Source organism: Aethina tumida, chromosome 2, assembly GCF_024364675.1.
Source record: "Aethina tumida isolate Nest 87 chromosome 2, icAetTumi1.1, whole genome shotgun sequence".
In the NCBI taxonomy this organism is placed as follows: domain Eukaryota; kingdom Metazoa; phylum Arthropoda; class Insecta; order Coleoptera; family Nitidulidae; genus Aethina; species Aethina tumida.
The window spans coordinates 34,814,677-34,831,630 of NC_065436.1; the positions used below are offsets into that span (position 1 = coordinate 34,814,677).

The window sequence follows — 16,954 nt, forward strand, 5'->3', positions numbered from 1 at the left end:
ATTTTTATATTGTTAAAAAAACAAGAAAAATATATTATTAATTTTTTTAAAAGGTTTCCCAATGTTTTTGAATTATAACTATGATAAAATAGAATATTTGCAAATAATAGCATATTATGTTTAAAAATTAAAAAAAAAGTAATTTTTGCAAAATTCATGAAAAATGAAAACTACAAGAAATTAAATAAACAATAACAATTCATAAAATATATGAAGCTTATCAAAAAGATTGAGGCCTCTTGTTAAAATTATAGTTACTTCTAAAATTGTATAATTTATAACGGAGTATGTATGATATTTGTTACAATATAAATTTAAAATTGTCTTTAATTAAATTTCAGTTTCTCAAAAAAACTGGAACGAATAACTTAATTGATAAAATTAATTGGAGAGAGACAGACAACGTTTATAAAACTTGTAAATAATAAAATTTCAAAGTATAATAAATAAAAATATACAGAAAACTACTGCTCAGTTTAAATTTATAGTTGCTAAAAAAAGTCCAAAAGTTAACATACACAAACTGGCAGTGCATTTAATTTTATTTTAACGAGGACAAAACGCACAAAAACGAAGAACAAACTTGAGAACTTGAGTAACAAAGAGTAAACTTGGCACTGCACGAAACCTTTCTTCTAAAGTTTGTCACACGATCGAAATAATTATAATTATGTGCACCTATTTAATGCTGTAAATTTAATTTAAAGCACCTCAATTTCCTGATAAAATAAAAGAGTTAGTCATACGTGAAACGTCTACGAAGATGCGAAACGCATCCGCATTAACATTATCTATTTAGAATGGCGCTTCGCGTAGCTAAATTCCTTTGATGGGAAATATATACGCACTAATCAACACGTAAAATGCTGCACACAGTCCGTTCCCGGTGCAAAAATTTATCTAACAACGATCACCGTCGTGCCCCAACGCACGACATCAACGTCGCATTAAAATTTTATCTCCAAATAAAGAAAAAATGATCAACAACTTTTTAAAAACGGTAACTTCCAACAGGTCCAACAAACAACTAACTGACGCGACGCTGCAAGAGAAACGGATCAGCCGTGGCGGACGCGGTGGATCAGCACTCGGTTCCCGGCCGCGGATCGCGATGCGGCCGGCGCGACACATGCACGTCGATTGGACACGTGTGTCATCTCGACGGCTATAGCGACGGTCGAGCGGCGTCTCGGCGACTGAGGAACGAACCGGCGATGGGGAACGCGCCGACGGTGGCGGTGGCGGCGGCGGCGGCGGCGGCGGGTTCGGCGTCCCCGCCGCGGCTGTCCGACCTGCGCGCCACGTGCAGTCGGGCGGCGCGTCGCGACGCCTCAACCGTCTTCGGGTTCGGCCTGGCCGGTGGTCAACGACGGGCCCTCACTAATTGGTTTAATTGAATGCTCGCGATGTTACAAAGGGTTTTCTCTATTGTGTTGTGCCCCGTGCTAATTCGGAAATTGTTTTTACGTTGATTGATTGATTTAATTATTCTTAAAACATAATCAAATCAATTTTATTAGGAAAAATGTATTTGTGTTAAAATTGAACAAAAAAAAATTAATGTTAATTCGGAATTGTGTTATAAATTGATATCATTTTACAATAAAATACATATAAAAATTATTAATAATATTTAATATATATTAAATATACTAAATAATTTCGAATAAATAGGAAATTTAAAACCATTCCAGTTTTAAATAATAAAAACATTGGAAATGGATATTTAAATATCAAATTTGAAGAAAATGATAATAAATTAAAAAAAAAAAACATTCATGAAAATGTTTTTACTATATTTCCAATTTAAATCCTAATTTATAATATTATAAATACAAAAAAATAATTTATCAGTTATGGTAAAATAAAAATTTTATTTCGCATTTTATAATTTAATATAGAATTATTATTAAAGTAATTTTTTTAAACAGTAAAAGTAAAAAAAATAATTAAGACGAAGACTAATATTACAGAAAATATAACTTGATAAAATGAAAAAAGGTGTATATATATATATATATATATATATATATATATATTTATAAACTTTCTTAAAAAATTCACTTTCCCAATATAAAAACAGCAGTAGTAAAATAACAAATTAAATATATAAAATTTACAATATTACATAATGTTTATTTAATCTTATTTATTTTAAAATGTTTATATTGTTAAGAAAAATATATTAATTAATTTTTTTAAAAGATTTCCCAATTTCTTGAATTAAAACTATGATAAAAAGAGAATATTTGCAATTTATTGTACGTAATATTTAATTTTGATTAAAATTTTTAAAGAAGAGTAATTTTTGCCAAATTTATGGAAAATTAAAACCATAATAAATTAAATTATTTGGAACAAAAATAAAACTTCCAAATTTATTAGATTCATTTAAACATAAAATATTGCACATTGTTCCAATATTTATTTGTCATACCAAATTTATATTTTTCTTCTTTATAATTTATAATGCAGAGAGTATTTTGTTTTTGATGTTGTTCATTATTTTCATTAATTGTTAGTAAACTAAGGATGCGACTAAAATACAGTATAATAAATACAAAAAAAATTGTTTTAATGATATGAATTTATCAAAAAAAAACAACAAATTATCTTTAAAATTATTAAATTGCCTTTTTAATGATCCACAATATATGAAAAACTAAATATGATATGATTAAACCCATTAGAAATGGGAATTTAAGTAGAAAATTTGAAGAAAATGATATAAAAATAATAAATTTTAACAAAAACATTTATGAAAGTATTTTCTACTATATTTTCATTTTAAATTCTAAATTACAACAAAATAAAAGCAAAAAAACTTTTGTGATATTTTGATGGTTTACAATATATGAAAAACTAAATATATATAATATTGGTGACTAAGTGGAAAATTTTAAGAAAATGATATAAAAATAATAAATTTGAACAAAAACATCTATTAAAAATGATAAAATTGTCGTTTTAATGTCAAAAAATAATATTCATTTTTGATTATAACAAATACATAATATTTTTCCATTTTATTCTATGATAACTATTTAAATTAAAAAAAATTATGTATATCACATAACATAACTAGTTTTTGAGTTTCGAAAGACTTTAACAGATTAATGATCTAACTAGAATATCCACCATTTATATTTCAAATACACTATAAATTTCTCGGAATAAGTCCTAGTTTTCCAAAAAATACATAATTTGAGATATACTTTAATATCTAATGGGAGTATACTTTTCGATTTTTAAGATGTTGATAAAATCTCTGTTTATATATAAGGAATGCTTATACCAATCAAAAGATTTAATATTCAATTTAATTAGGCATACACAGTGCTCCATTAAAAATATCAATAAAGCATGTTTTGATGCATTGTAAATAACAACGACTCTGTACAAATTTGAGAGTGTTAATTACAATTCCTTATAGGATAATTCTTGATTAACGGGTATGCTAAAAATGAACATTTGGGTTAGTTAAAATTTTGGATAAAAATAAATACCTCAAAAATAATTAAATGAAGTGAAATTTTTATTAACATAAATTAGAAAAGTACATTTAGTCAGATTATAATAGATATAAAAATCTGAAATAAAAACTTCGTACTTCAAACTTCTAATGAATAAGTTAAGTGAATCACCCCGTATATTTTTATATTTTATACAAATTATATGAAAAATATTTGTTTATTATTGACATAATTACAATATAATGTTTAATATTTTACTAATGTTGTTTATTAGTATTTAAAAACTACTACTATTTCCATATTAAATATTAATATTAAATAAACATTTTGGGAATAGAACATTAAATTCCGTAACAAATTTATTTTAATTTATAAATAAATAATGAAATATATTAAACTATAATATTTATAATGATATTATTATAAAAGCAAAACAACAAAAATTGGGTCGTTTATATAGAAACAAAGAAAAATAACATCATTTATGTGATAAATTTACATGTCAAACTAGACAGTATATTATGTAATTTAAAAATGATTTTTGGTTTTATTTATTACATTCATCCACACATCCAACGAATTGAATTATTTGTTATAACTTTTCCAGTTGTTAACTGTTATCAAATTGTTTGGCAGAATCAATTTGCTGAAGTATGCAAATTATACAAGCATATAATTGTAAACAATTTGACATGAATTCAACGAACATAAATATTTATATTTTGTTACGTTTGTTAATTAATTTCGTTCAACAATAACAGTGAAATGGACAATGACTACAACCATTGTTTTCGTTCCTCAGTTCTACTAAAACAAGACACTGTAGGTTTTTTCTTGCGTGAGCATATGATTTTTATAACCTTCCCTCTTCGCCTTTATATTAACGTTTAATGGTCCACTTGATCTCATATTGCTTAAATTTATTTGTCTGTGCCGTCGTCGAACAGGGGTTACTTTTCCCTACGCACGAACGCGATCGGTTTATTTAATATATCACCGGATTTCTTCCAGAATCAACAACGAATCGAATAAAAGCAAATAATTTGGATGGCGAAATTAAATCGCGAAGGGGCGAGATAAAAATGCTGCACTGGCGATTTCATTATATTTTGTACGTTTAGAAAAATATTCGAGTCATAAACAACTATTTTCGTCGATAAAAATCCCTTAACATGCGCCATAAATTTTCCACTCTTAAAGCTCTTTATTCCGTTGCGCAGATTTTATCTTCCTTTTTTTGTTTAATCTCTAATTTATTATTGACCGGTACACGCTTAAGTTAATTGAAAGCATAAAACTGTAACACACAATGGAAAAAGTGCTGCATTATCATGCTAAATATTTAAAAATGAAAATACAGTAAAATACAGTAAAAACGCACATATATTGTACAAATACTGAAAAGCATTAGAGATACAGCTTTAATGAATAATTTTATAATACATAAATAACAATATTACAAGAGAATGGCAGTAAAAATTTTTAATATAATAAATGGACTGGAGTAATTCGAATATTTCACTTTAAATATTTTATTCTATTTTATGTAGGTATTGATTATATAATACTTTTTAATTAAAAACGTGAAAGAATTAAATACTACATTGTAATGCATATTCGAATAGGAATTATTTCAATATAGGTTAGTTATTTCCTATTATTTTCATTGTACAGTGTGGTCCAATTGGTTGATTTTGGCTGCACATTCGATAGAAAAATGTGTCCAGATTTTATGAAAGTATTATTAATTTTTTATTATTATTATTTTTACAAGCAAGAAAAACTTTCTACATACACTTTTAGTACTAGAAAAGGTAAAATACGTTTTTAATATTTAACATTAAACTACTATAACTTTCGGCAAATTTTGCCAATAAAAATTCATGTATGTAAGAGGAAACTTTTTGATTAATTTCATTGTTTGAAGTCTCTTTGTGATGGTTAATTCTTCGCAACATTTTAACTGACATCTTGCAACAGAATTGTCCACAAAATATTGCTTAATTTCTTTATCAGTATAGGTTTCAGGAAGAATTTGACGTTACTAATCTTCAATGCATTCATTGCTACTTTTAAACCAACGGCAACAAAATTGCAATTTATCAAGTAATTTTTAAAAAAACGAAAAGAAATACTCGGTTTTTGAAGTAAATAATTTGAATTTCCCAGATTTAAAAATATATTCAATATGTTTTATTTTGACCAGTAATATTATCTGAATATTTGCAACTCATAGGGTCAGTATTTTAAATTTATTTTACTTTTTATATATTTAATAGACACAAAATAAACAACATTCTATTTCTTGTAAAATTTTTAATTCCAAAAAATGAGTTTTGAAAATTTTAACACAGTTTATTCGGTCATTCTTCAAAGGAGACTTTCTTCCGAAGATTTTCTGATATAATTGGAACTTTGGGACGGGGCAATCTTAGTTGACAATATGTTAAGTAACCCAAATTTATAATGTACAAGTGTAGCTACACTTTGTGAGACATTATTAAGTCATGCTTGGAAACATTATCAGTAAATTCGTAACATATACCATATAGAAGACGGCCGGTTATTTTTTTTAGATGAAATTACACAATCTCTACATAAGGTTTCGTGCTGACACTGGAATCAGTGTACATTTGCCTACTATCAGAAGAAGGTTGCATGAAGTTGATCTCAGAGCCAGAAGACGTTTTTGACATACTCTGTTAATCAGGATTTATGGTGTTCTCTGCTGATCATGGGCCAAGGATCGGCGCCTAGGACCAATAAACAAAATTTGAACCGAATTTCGTTTTTGTCCGCAGTGAGAGATAAATTTAACATTGCAAAATCATGATATTACTCGAATCCAGCGTTCCCCTCGTGCACCAGGCTGCAATCCATGTATGGGAGTGTCTGCAAAGACAAATTTATAGTGGAAACCATCAACCTCATAAGCTATGGACCAAGAATTTATTCGGTCACTAATTTTGACTCTGCCTAGGACCGTGGAAACTATTCAACAACGACTTAGCGAAGATAATTTGCAACCATGTGTTCCTGCTCGAGATTCGACCTTACTCCAACTAAATTTTTCTAGGGAGCATGTCAAATGGGTAGAAGCAGTTTGGGTACGAGTTCTCTTTTTTTAACAGCACCTACCGACTTGGTGGTGATAAATAATGGGAACTTTAATGCTGAGCGTTGTATATTGGATATTTTAGAGGAGCAAGGCATGTCATATGCCCCTTTTATAAGTTCAAATTTTTTACTAATGTAGATAATGCATGATCACATACAGCCCACGTTGTCCGTAAATATCTTGCAGATGTTGGGATTAATGGTATGACCCGGCCAGCTCACACTCCAGATCTTAACCCAATAGAACATATCTGAGACATTCTTGGGAGACGTTAAGGGGTCATCCTAATCGTCCGAATAACTTAGAGGATGTGGAACGTCTTCTACTCAAAATTTGGACCAAAATGAATTTCAAACCCAGATTTTGAGTGTGAACAGAAAATGTAAGGCTGTCACTAGTAATAGAAGTAGAAATACCCTATATAAAGTTCAAATTTTTATTTTTTATGAACATCAAATTTTGTTAATGTTTAATTTTATTAGAAAAATAATATTTTTAAATAAATATACAGGGAGTGTATACGTTTATTTTTACCATTTTCAAAAAATATTAATACTCATCAATTATTTATTATTGATGTGGTGGGTTAATTTCTTATAAGGTGAAACACCGTGGCGCATTCGCCAAAAATCGAAATAAATTATGAACAATGTATAAGATTTTCGGTAAATGAATAATTTTATATCCATTAGCCCAAGTAGTATTGTGTATGAATTAAACATAGATTTATACAGAGAGGGCGTCACGTTGATGCGGAAAGTTGGAAGGCAAGTTCCTTGCACAATCCCCACTCATCATAAACTCTTCAACCCCACCGCACCGGCGAAACTTAACAACGCAAAAACCGACGTAAATTAATTAGTGACATTAAATCGGAGTCGTTCGGGAAAAACGGGGTCGGAAATCGTGGCCGCGAGTTCCATCTGTCGTTTTGTCGCGGCGCCCGTTAAAAACGGGACAATAAAAAATTGCCGGGCTCGCAATCTTCTAATAACCGGGTGTGCGCACGTGGAAAACTGAACGAAACCCCCCCGTTCCTGTAACAAAAGCCGGTTTAAATGAACACATTAACTCGGAGTTAATGGTCGGCCTAACGGTCGACTTTCCTGATATTATGACGTTAATTAAAACACTGCATATTTGCCTCACACCTACCCCCTCCCCCACCCCGACCTGAAACCTATATATGTGAGGGAGGTTTAGGACGACGATCGACCTAAATCCGCGTTAGTGTCACTTATGGAAAACGGGAGCCGAATTATGGGGGGAAACGGCGCGTTAACACGCGCGTAAAATATACGTTAAGTCGGGGTCAAGTGTCTCGTCGTTAGTGCCCGATTATCGTGATTGATACTGGATACGAGGCACTATTATCCTTCCGCGCCGGGAATAATGAAGGAATAATTTTAACGCGGATTAAGAAAATAAAAACTAAAAATATTACTTCAATAAATCCATTTATTCGGATTTTATTCGTTTTATTTTTTTTATTTTTATTTATTTTATTTATATTCGTATAATATTTAATTTATTAATAAATAAATGTATAAGACAATTGTTTATTATTTTTTATAACCATTTATGTGTTTTATAAATTTTTAAATTATTTAAATATTAATCGTTTTCTTATCGTTCGTTCTTTTTTTAAATTATTGCCCAACAACATTTTTGATATATTTAATTATTTATAATTTTTTCATTATTATTAATTTTATATTAAATATTTTTTAACATTTAATTATTTTCCTTTTGAGTTTTGTATTAATTATTTTCAATATTTTAAACCTTTTTAATCAAAAAATAATTAATTTAATTTTGAAAATTATATTACTTTATTATTAGTACCGTTATTTGAATTTCATAGAAGATTTCTTAATTTTAACATAATTTTAGGATTCTAAATTTTTTAAACAATTAATTAATAATTATACAAAATTATACTAGTTCATAATTATTGTTTTCATTTGAAATATTTTTTTATATAATTTTTTTCCAAAATACTATAAATATTTTTATTTATTTATATTTTTTATTAATTGATATAATTGTTACATTTATAATTACTTATTTTAATTTGGTAAAATATTTTAGAAAAATTTAATTATATTTTTAAACCAAAAAATTGTTAAATTTTTTTTCTTATAATTTTTTTTGTTTATTTTTTATATAAAATATATGACTTTCAAATTATTTTGAAAAGATTTTAGTATTTAGTTAAATTTTATGAAGATTCCTTAATTTTTATATAATTTTATTCTAAATTTTTTATGTAATTAATTGATAATTATTAAAAATTATACTAGTTCGTAATTACAATTTTCGTCTGAAATATAAATGTTTTTTTTTGCTATATAATTTTTTACTTAAATACCATAAATATTTTTTTTAATTATTTTAACTAATTTGTTTCTCTATTTAATTATTTTTCTATTAGATTTTTTATCAATTGGCATAATTACTACTTTGATAATTACTTATTAATAAACTGTTTGTTTTATTTTTAATTTGGTAAAATATTTTAGATAAATTATTTTTATAATCTAAAAAATTATTAATTTTTTGTTTTTTATAAATTATTTTAATTTTTTTTTATAGAAAATAAATGATTTTCAATAACTAGATGAACTTTCTTAATTAAAAAATAATTTTGAAAATTAAAGATTTTAGTATTTTTTTAATTTTTTTTATGGAATTAATTAGTAACTATCAAAAATTTTACTAGTATGTAATTACTGTTTTCGTTTGAAATATTTGTCAGAAATGGTTGTTTTTCTATTTAATTATTTTTCTGTTGGATTTATTAATAATTAACATGATTAACACTTTAATAATTACATTATTTAATCACTTATATTTTTAATTTGGTAAAATATTTTAGAAAAATGTATATTTTTGTTATCAAAACAAATTAACCAAAATATTGTTACATGTTACATAAATTTCTCAACTCAATCATTTTGAAAATTAAAGATTTTAGTATTTATTTAAATTTCATGAAGATTTAATTTATTGAACTGAGTAATTTGTAAATAATTTTGGCATTCTAAAGTTTTTATACAAATAATAATTTTAATAAATCTAATTTTTTGTAATGTACTTTTAGTACTTTTATCTTTTATTCATTATTTTTTTATTACTATTATTGATTCAAATTACATTAAGATTTTTTACAAAAGTAGCAAAAATTATAATTTGAATCTCCAGTTCGTAATCAAATTCATTTATAAATATATACTTAACATAAAATATATGCAGATTCTATGTTATATGTGTGACGAGTTTTATGATTGTTAATATTTTTTAAAATTAGTTACGTTAAACATATTGATTATCAATTATATTATTCCGAAATACGATTCGATTTACGTAACCTAATCCCAAAAAAAGCTTACAAAAGAAAAGGAGAAACATAAAAATGTAAATATCTTCAAACGACTCCTTCAAGACCTGAAACTTTGATAATTCCATACGGGGTATTTTCCATACTATTTAAACAAAAAAGAAGTCTCAATTACTAAATTGAACAATGCGAAGATGTTAAAAAACAATATTTTTGTGTCTTATGTAATCTTTAATTAATTTCATATTTCAGTTTAATTTTTTAATAAAATTATTAATTAAATATTTGATATTTTTCGTTTATTTGGATTTGTCCCTTAATTTTTAACAATTTATAATATTTTTAACTAAATTAATTTAATATTTAATTATTTTCCTATTAGATTTAATTTAATTTAATAAAAATATTGATTAAATTATTAATACTTTTCTTTTCTTTGTTTTTAAATTCTGTAATATTTTATGATTATAAACATTAAGTAAATAGGTCAGTTTATAATTCAGTTAGCGTAACATAATTGCAAAAAAAGCTTAGAAAATAAATGCAGAAACATAAAAATGTAAATATCTTAAAACGACTCCCTCAAGACCTGAAACTTTGATAATTCCACACGAGGCATTTTCCACATTATTCCAAGCAAAAAAACCTCAATTACCAAATGAAACAATGCGAAATTTCTAAGACACGACAAGAAAAAAGCACATCAATTTTGATGCGAGACAATTTCACGCATTTTACCCAGATTTCACGGGCGTGAAAAAAAAAGCAGGCGTTCGAACATAATTAGAATATATTCGGATTTGCCCGGTCGCTCATTTATTATAAAATGCGAGACAGGCGATATTTGTCGCCGTTTCGTCGAGCTCACCCGCGTCACATTGACACGACGTTGACGTTGGTTGCAACAAACAACAACATGATCGAGAACGTCTTCGAATTGAAAAACGTTCGACGTTAAACCGAACCCCCTCGATTTAATTAAGCGACGCGAAAAATAGAATGAACGTCTCGTAATTACGTTAATGGGGCGGGATGGGGGATGGCGCATTTTCGATTCGGTAAGAAAATTAAGTGTTGCATGAAAAGAACGGCGTGGCGCGGAGACCTTTTCGTGCTATCGTTATAACTCGTATTGTTTCTCATTTGCGGCGGGCGGGGTTCACGGGAGGACCGGAACAGGGATATTCCGGCGTGGAAAACAATGCCGCGGCCGGCGCGGCTGTATTGTTGCAGGAGAATGGAAAATATCATTTTTATTTTACGACCCGACTTCGCAGCGCGATTCTCATCTGCCAGATAAGTAGCAGTAACGTTAAGGGAAAGTGGGCGCTTATTTATAAAAGTAAATAGTATTTTTTTCTTTTTCTTTTTTGATAAAATACATCCGCGAGAGGCCATAATTTATTATTACTCCTTTTTATTGCGCCTCTCCGCTGTTTTCTGTTTTCGTTTTGATAATGCTCATTATGATGCACGGCCGACGTAAAATTTTATTCGCCTGCGTTGTGGCAATTATTTGGTAAATGCCTATTTTTAATTTGTTTCATTAAATATCAGATGAAAAGATATGTATGATGTTCCAGACTGGTTGATTTTGATTGTTATAATTATTTCAAAACTGGATATACGCTCTATTTCATTATTATTTTCGGAAGCTTAATTTTGGGTGACAATCAATTAATTTTGAAATTTTATAGAATATTTCAAAATATATCAGAAATGTCACTACATTTAAATAAAAGATAATTTAGTATATATAAAATTATATATAATTGGAAAGCCTGATATTTTTCGACATTTTAAATATAAATTGAATCGTGATCATGTAATAAGAAAATTATACATATTATTTCGAAATTTTAAGAATACACATTAAGATAACCGCCACATTTCGTCATTTTAACATCAGTCTCTCTTTGACTTAATAATAATAATAACAAGAAAATATATATATACACACACACACACACAATATATATATATATATATATATATATATATATATATATATATATATATATATATATATATATATATATATATATATATATATATATAATTAATTTGCAATTTATGTTACAACATGACAACAGATATGTAACATTAAACGTAAATAATGAACATACAGTTTAAATAATTAATATTTTTTATAATGTATTCATAAAATTAAAGATTTTAGTAGTATATTGGCAAATTTTATCTTTTATTACTTTTTATTAATAGTATTTATTTACATTTCATACAGTTTCCACAATTTTTTAGTTTCACTTGTGAAACTGTTTCTCCTATTCTTCCATTTATAATTTAAATTTACAATAAAAACAAATTCAATAAATCATAAAATAATGCAATTAAAAATTTTGAAATACTTATAAAATTGCAATAACAATTATATTTGTTATTACTTATTAATAAAATATATAATTTTCAATAACTAGTTAAACATTTTTAACCAAAAAATAAGTATGAAAATTAAAGATTTCAGGGTTAAAAAAATCAAGAATTATTTTTTTCCTTTCGGATTTAATTTTTAAAAATCAATTAAAAAATTATTTTCTTTTTGCATTTAATTTTTATATAAAAATATATAATTTTCAATAAGTATTTAAACTTATTTAATAAAAAAAATAATTTTTGAAATAAAACCTTTTTGGAAATTTTATATTTTATAACTTTTTTAATTAAATTTAGCATTCTCAATTTTTTTATACAATTAATAACAATTAAAAATTGTAATTTGAATATTCAATTCTTAATCAGTTTAATAATTAATATTTTTTATAAAATCAAAGATTTTAGAAGTATGTTGCAAAATTTGTCTTTTGTTACTATTTATTAATAGAATTTATTTAAATTTCATTAAAAAATTAAGTTTCCTTAATTTTTGTATTTCATTTATGAAAATATTTTCTATTATTTTTTCATTTTATAATTCTAATTTACAACAAAACGAATTCGATAAATCATAAAATATGTTAATAAATAAAATGTTTTCTTAACACGAATTTATTAAAGTAAATAGTAGTAAAGTAAATAATCAAATTATTTTTAAAATTATTATATTGTTGTTCTAATGGACTCAATAAATCAAAATTAAATGTTAATAAAATAAACCAAATGGCTCAAATAATTTAAATAAATATACATAACATATGTATAAAAAACATAATAAAATTTAATATTAAGTTATAAGTTTGTAAGTTACAATAAATATATAATATTTTCCTATTTTATTCCATAATAACTATTTACAACAAAAAATATATTTATCACATAATAAAATCGAATTTGAAATTAAAATTTAACTTTAAACTATAAAAATAATGGAATAAAATTTTTATAATTTTTACTTTGAAAATAATTTAAATTATAGTTGTTAATAAATTTTATTTGAAAAAATTCAAATAATTTTAATGTTCATTTTCTTTAATATTCATTTAAATTATGCTAAAATATATATGGCTATACAATATATGGTATAATGATATATATATCATTTAAATTATGCTAATATATATATATATATATATATATATATATATATATATATATATATATATATATTGTTTCATTTATGAAAATATGTTCTACCATTTTTAATTCTAATTTACAATAAAATAAAAACGGTAAATCATAAAATAATTGAATTAAATTTTAAACTAATTTTAACATATTAAAATAACTGTTTTATAACATGAATTTATTAAACAAGCCATTAAATTACCTTAAAATTATTAAATTGCCATTTTAATAGTCCACAATAAATCAAAACTAAATATGACAATAAAATAACCAAATGATTCAAGTAATCGAAATAAATATACACATGTATAAAAAAATTAATATAATATTTTGATATTATTAGTAGAACCTTATAGTATGGTTAGTTATAATAAAAATATAATATTTTCCTACTTTATTATATAATAAACTTTATTATATAAATTAAAAAACATATTTATCACATAATAAAAACAAGTTTGAAACTAGTATTTAATTTGAAATAGACCACAATCCATAAACTTCTAATGAATAAATAAGGTGAATCACCTTGTATTTCGAAAATGTTTTAAAATTTTTACAACATTACGAATTTGACAGTACATTTAAAAAGAACGAACAATAGAGGCGTTCTAGTTTTCAGTCGACAAAATCCATAGGTTTCGTGGAAAACGTATTTCAATTCAGTTCTACCGCGACCATTTTATTTACAAATTAATTCAGGAAAACGTCCTAACCGAATTAAATGCAGACATTGAATAGGGAATCAATTTCGACGTGTGTTATGACCACCTTTATATCCGGACGAACCCTCAAACGCCACCATCAGCCCCATCGAAACTATTGTCATTCGAAATTCGGACCATTACAGCAACAATAATCGTCACACGTAAGGCAATATTAGTTCGGCCCAATTAATTTACACGTTGTGTGTTATTGATTGTGTATAATTGCCAGACGAACAATCGTAGGTATTTAATAATTCTGTGATGACAATGATATCGTTTTAGTGACATGTGTAAGAATAAATTAAGGGTAATTGAATGAATTGTAAGGGGACACGTTAGTAAATTTTCAAGTTGTGCTTAGCCGGAAGGACAAAAGGAACTCGAACAATGGTTAATATATTTTAACGTGAAAAGCACTCCTATTTTATTAATAACAAACAGTAGACTAAAATAAACGGAGGGGAAAATGAGAAATTCGGATATGATAACGCGCTGTTTGTTCTACGTTTCTTTGTAAATTAGTTTTGTAATGAGAGAGACTTTTCAGTTATATAAACGCATTTTACTTTAATCCTAATATGTAAATTATCACAAATTTGAATAGTACTCAAATGTTTATTGTAATTTTACGTTTTATAAATGTTTACATAAAATATTTTATATGGAGAATAATAATACCACATAAATGAAATGTTTTAAAACATTTTTAACAAAACAAATTACATTTTTATTATAAAATAATGTAAATTAATTTAAAATTTTCCATTTTTTGTGTATTTTTAAAAATTTTCAAAATGAAACTTGAGGATTTTTTTTAGAAAATTCTTCAACTTAAAAGATTAAATATGGTATGGGCCCGCTGGTTAATATAAATTGGATAATGGATCGTTTAGTTTATCGTGACATTCTGGAGAATTATATGCTTCCAGTTGCCAAAGATAACATGAGTTTAAGGTGGACCTTCAAGCACGATAACGATCCGAAACACATGTTTAAGTTAGTTAATGATGATTCGCTTCTCAAGGAATGTGTGTAATGGCCAACACAAAACCCAGACCTCAATCCAATTGAAAAACCTTCCATGAAACCATGAAATTGATCGGAAAATCTGTGCAAAAAGACGGTCAAATTTAAATGTACGAAGAAGTTCAAAATCAGTGGAAAGAAGTATCGAACGATTATATTGAAAAGCTACTAAATTCAATAAAAAAAGGTATTTAGAAGTTATTAAGGATAATGTATGTGCTATAGATACTATATAAAGAAAGGCTGAATGTACGTAAAGGTTGTTTTATTTTAAAATTGCTCAACTTTCGACCCTAGAATGTTTTTCAAATATTAATAAACACCTAACTAAACCCATTAATAAACAATTATATTGCCGAATTGTTGTTATAGTACTCTTTCATCAAGAAAAAATTAATATTTCTATGAGCGATAGTATGAAAATGTATAAAATATTTTATTACATTTATTAAATATTATTACATATGCTTAATATTTTACGTATTTGATTTTTTTTTTCATTATTTTTTTCCATTGTGTTTACATTTAAATATAATAATTACTTTTAATCTAACGTAAAAAGTTTCAGTAAATAGTATTTCAGGTGAAATAAATAATAAATATTTTGAGGAATGTCATAAATTAATAAGAGAATTTTTGAAAATCTGATAATATTAAAAGAATTATTTAAAAATAAATCCAATGATTAAATTTTTAATCAGTATAAGTAAGCAAAATGATTTCATCGTTCCAATTTCGATATGGAGAACATTCCGACCGATTGAATGTGCAATTACCACAGAAACCGTCGTTGATATTCACCGGTAACACGTTCGCAATTAACCGAAAGAGATGCACTCCCGCAGCGCAACAAACGTTTCATAAGTGACCGTGTAATTTAATGCAAATTATTCGCTTAATTATCGTTATGCCGCAACGCAACGTTCTAAGTGGATGTGTGCGTTTCTAACACGCCATTGCAATCCGGCAAATGAGAAACGGGGGCCGGGGCCTCGGCCGTCTTGTCCGACGCGGCGTCTGGACTGTTTGCCCGAGTAAACAGTCGTACGAAAATGTCGCGAAGGGCGGCCACCCGTTCACGTGTCGGCCCAATTAATTCGAGTGTTCCCCGGGGTAATTACGAAATTGACTCGGTTTTAAGTAGCGAATTTATGGGTTCGACTACTATTGGAAAAACCCCGATTAAAATTTCATCGGCGTACTTCTTTCCAACCGCGAGTACAGGGTGTCACAAATTGGTTGATTTTGACTCCTACGAGTTACTGTCTGATATTCCGTACTGGAAAAAGTAATTTAGGTTTTAGGCTCATTATAAATTTGAATAAATTTTCATATTAAACCGTGTACAGAGTGTTTCATCTAACTTATCCATTACAAGTTTAACGAGAAGGGAAAACGTAATGATTTGAAATTATAATTTAATTTCAATTATTATTTTTATATATTTTGAGCAAGTTTCATTTCCAGTTTTGTCCTTCAAATTTAAATTTCAAAAATTGCTTTTTACTTTGGTCCAATTTTAATAAACATCAATACAATTCAATTGAACATACCTTGTATAAAAGTTCGTATAAATTAGATTTTACGAGTTCTTAAATTAGCTTAAAGTAATAGAAATAGCACGTTGAATTGACAATATATTTGGACGACATGCTGTAAGTGAGGAATGTCACTTTTGGTAACTGTTTCAGAGTTTGTAACACTCTGTACAATAAAAAAACGTTAGATATACTTGTGTCGGCACGTGAAGTACGGTATTTATTAGATC

At 26.4% G+C, this 16,954-nt stretch overlaps 2 protein-coding genes across 8 annotated transcripts in view; one reads left to right on the plus strand and one right to left on the minus strand.

The window, feature by feature from the left end:
• The window catches only part of LOC109606128 (sphingosine kinase 2), a 104,042-nt gene that overhangs the window by 74,465 nt on the left and 12,623 nt on the right, over positions 1-16,954 (plus strand). The window lies entirely within an intron of this gene.
• Positions 1-16,954, minus strand: part of LOC109606636 (disco-interacting protein 2) — a 111,018-nt gene that overhangs the window by 49,961 nt on the left and 44,103 nt on the right. The gene's annotated exons all lie outside the window — the stretch shown is intronic.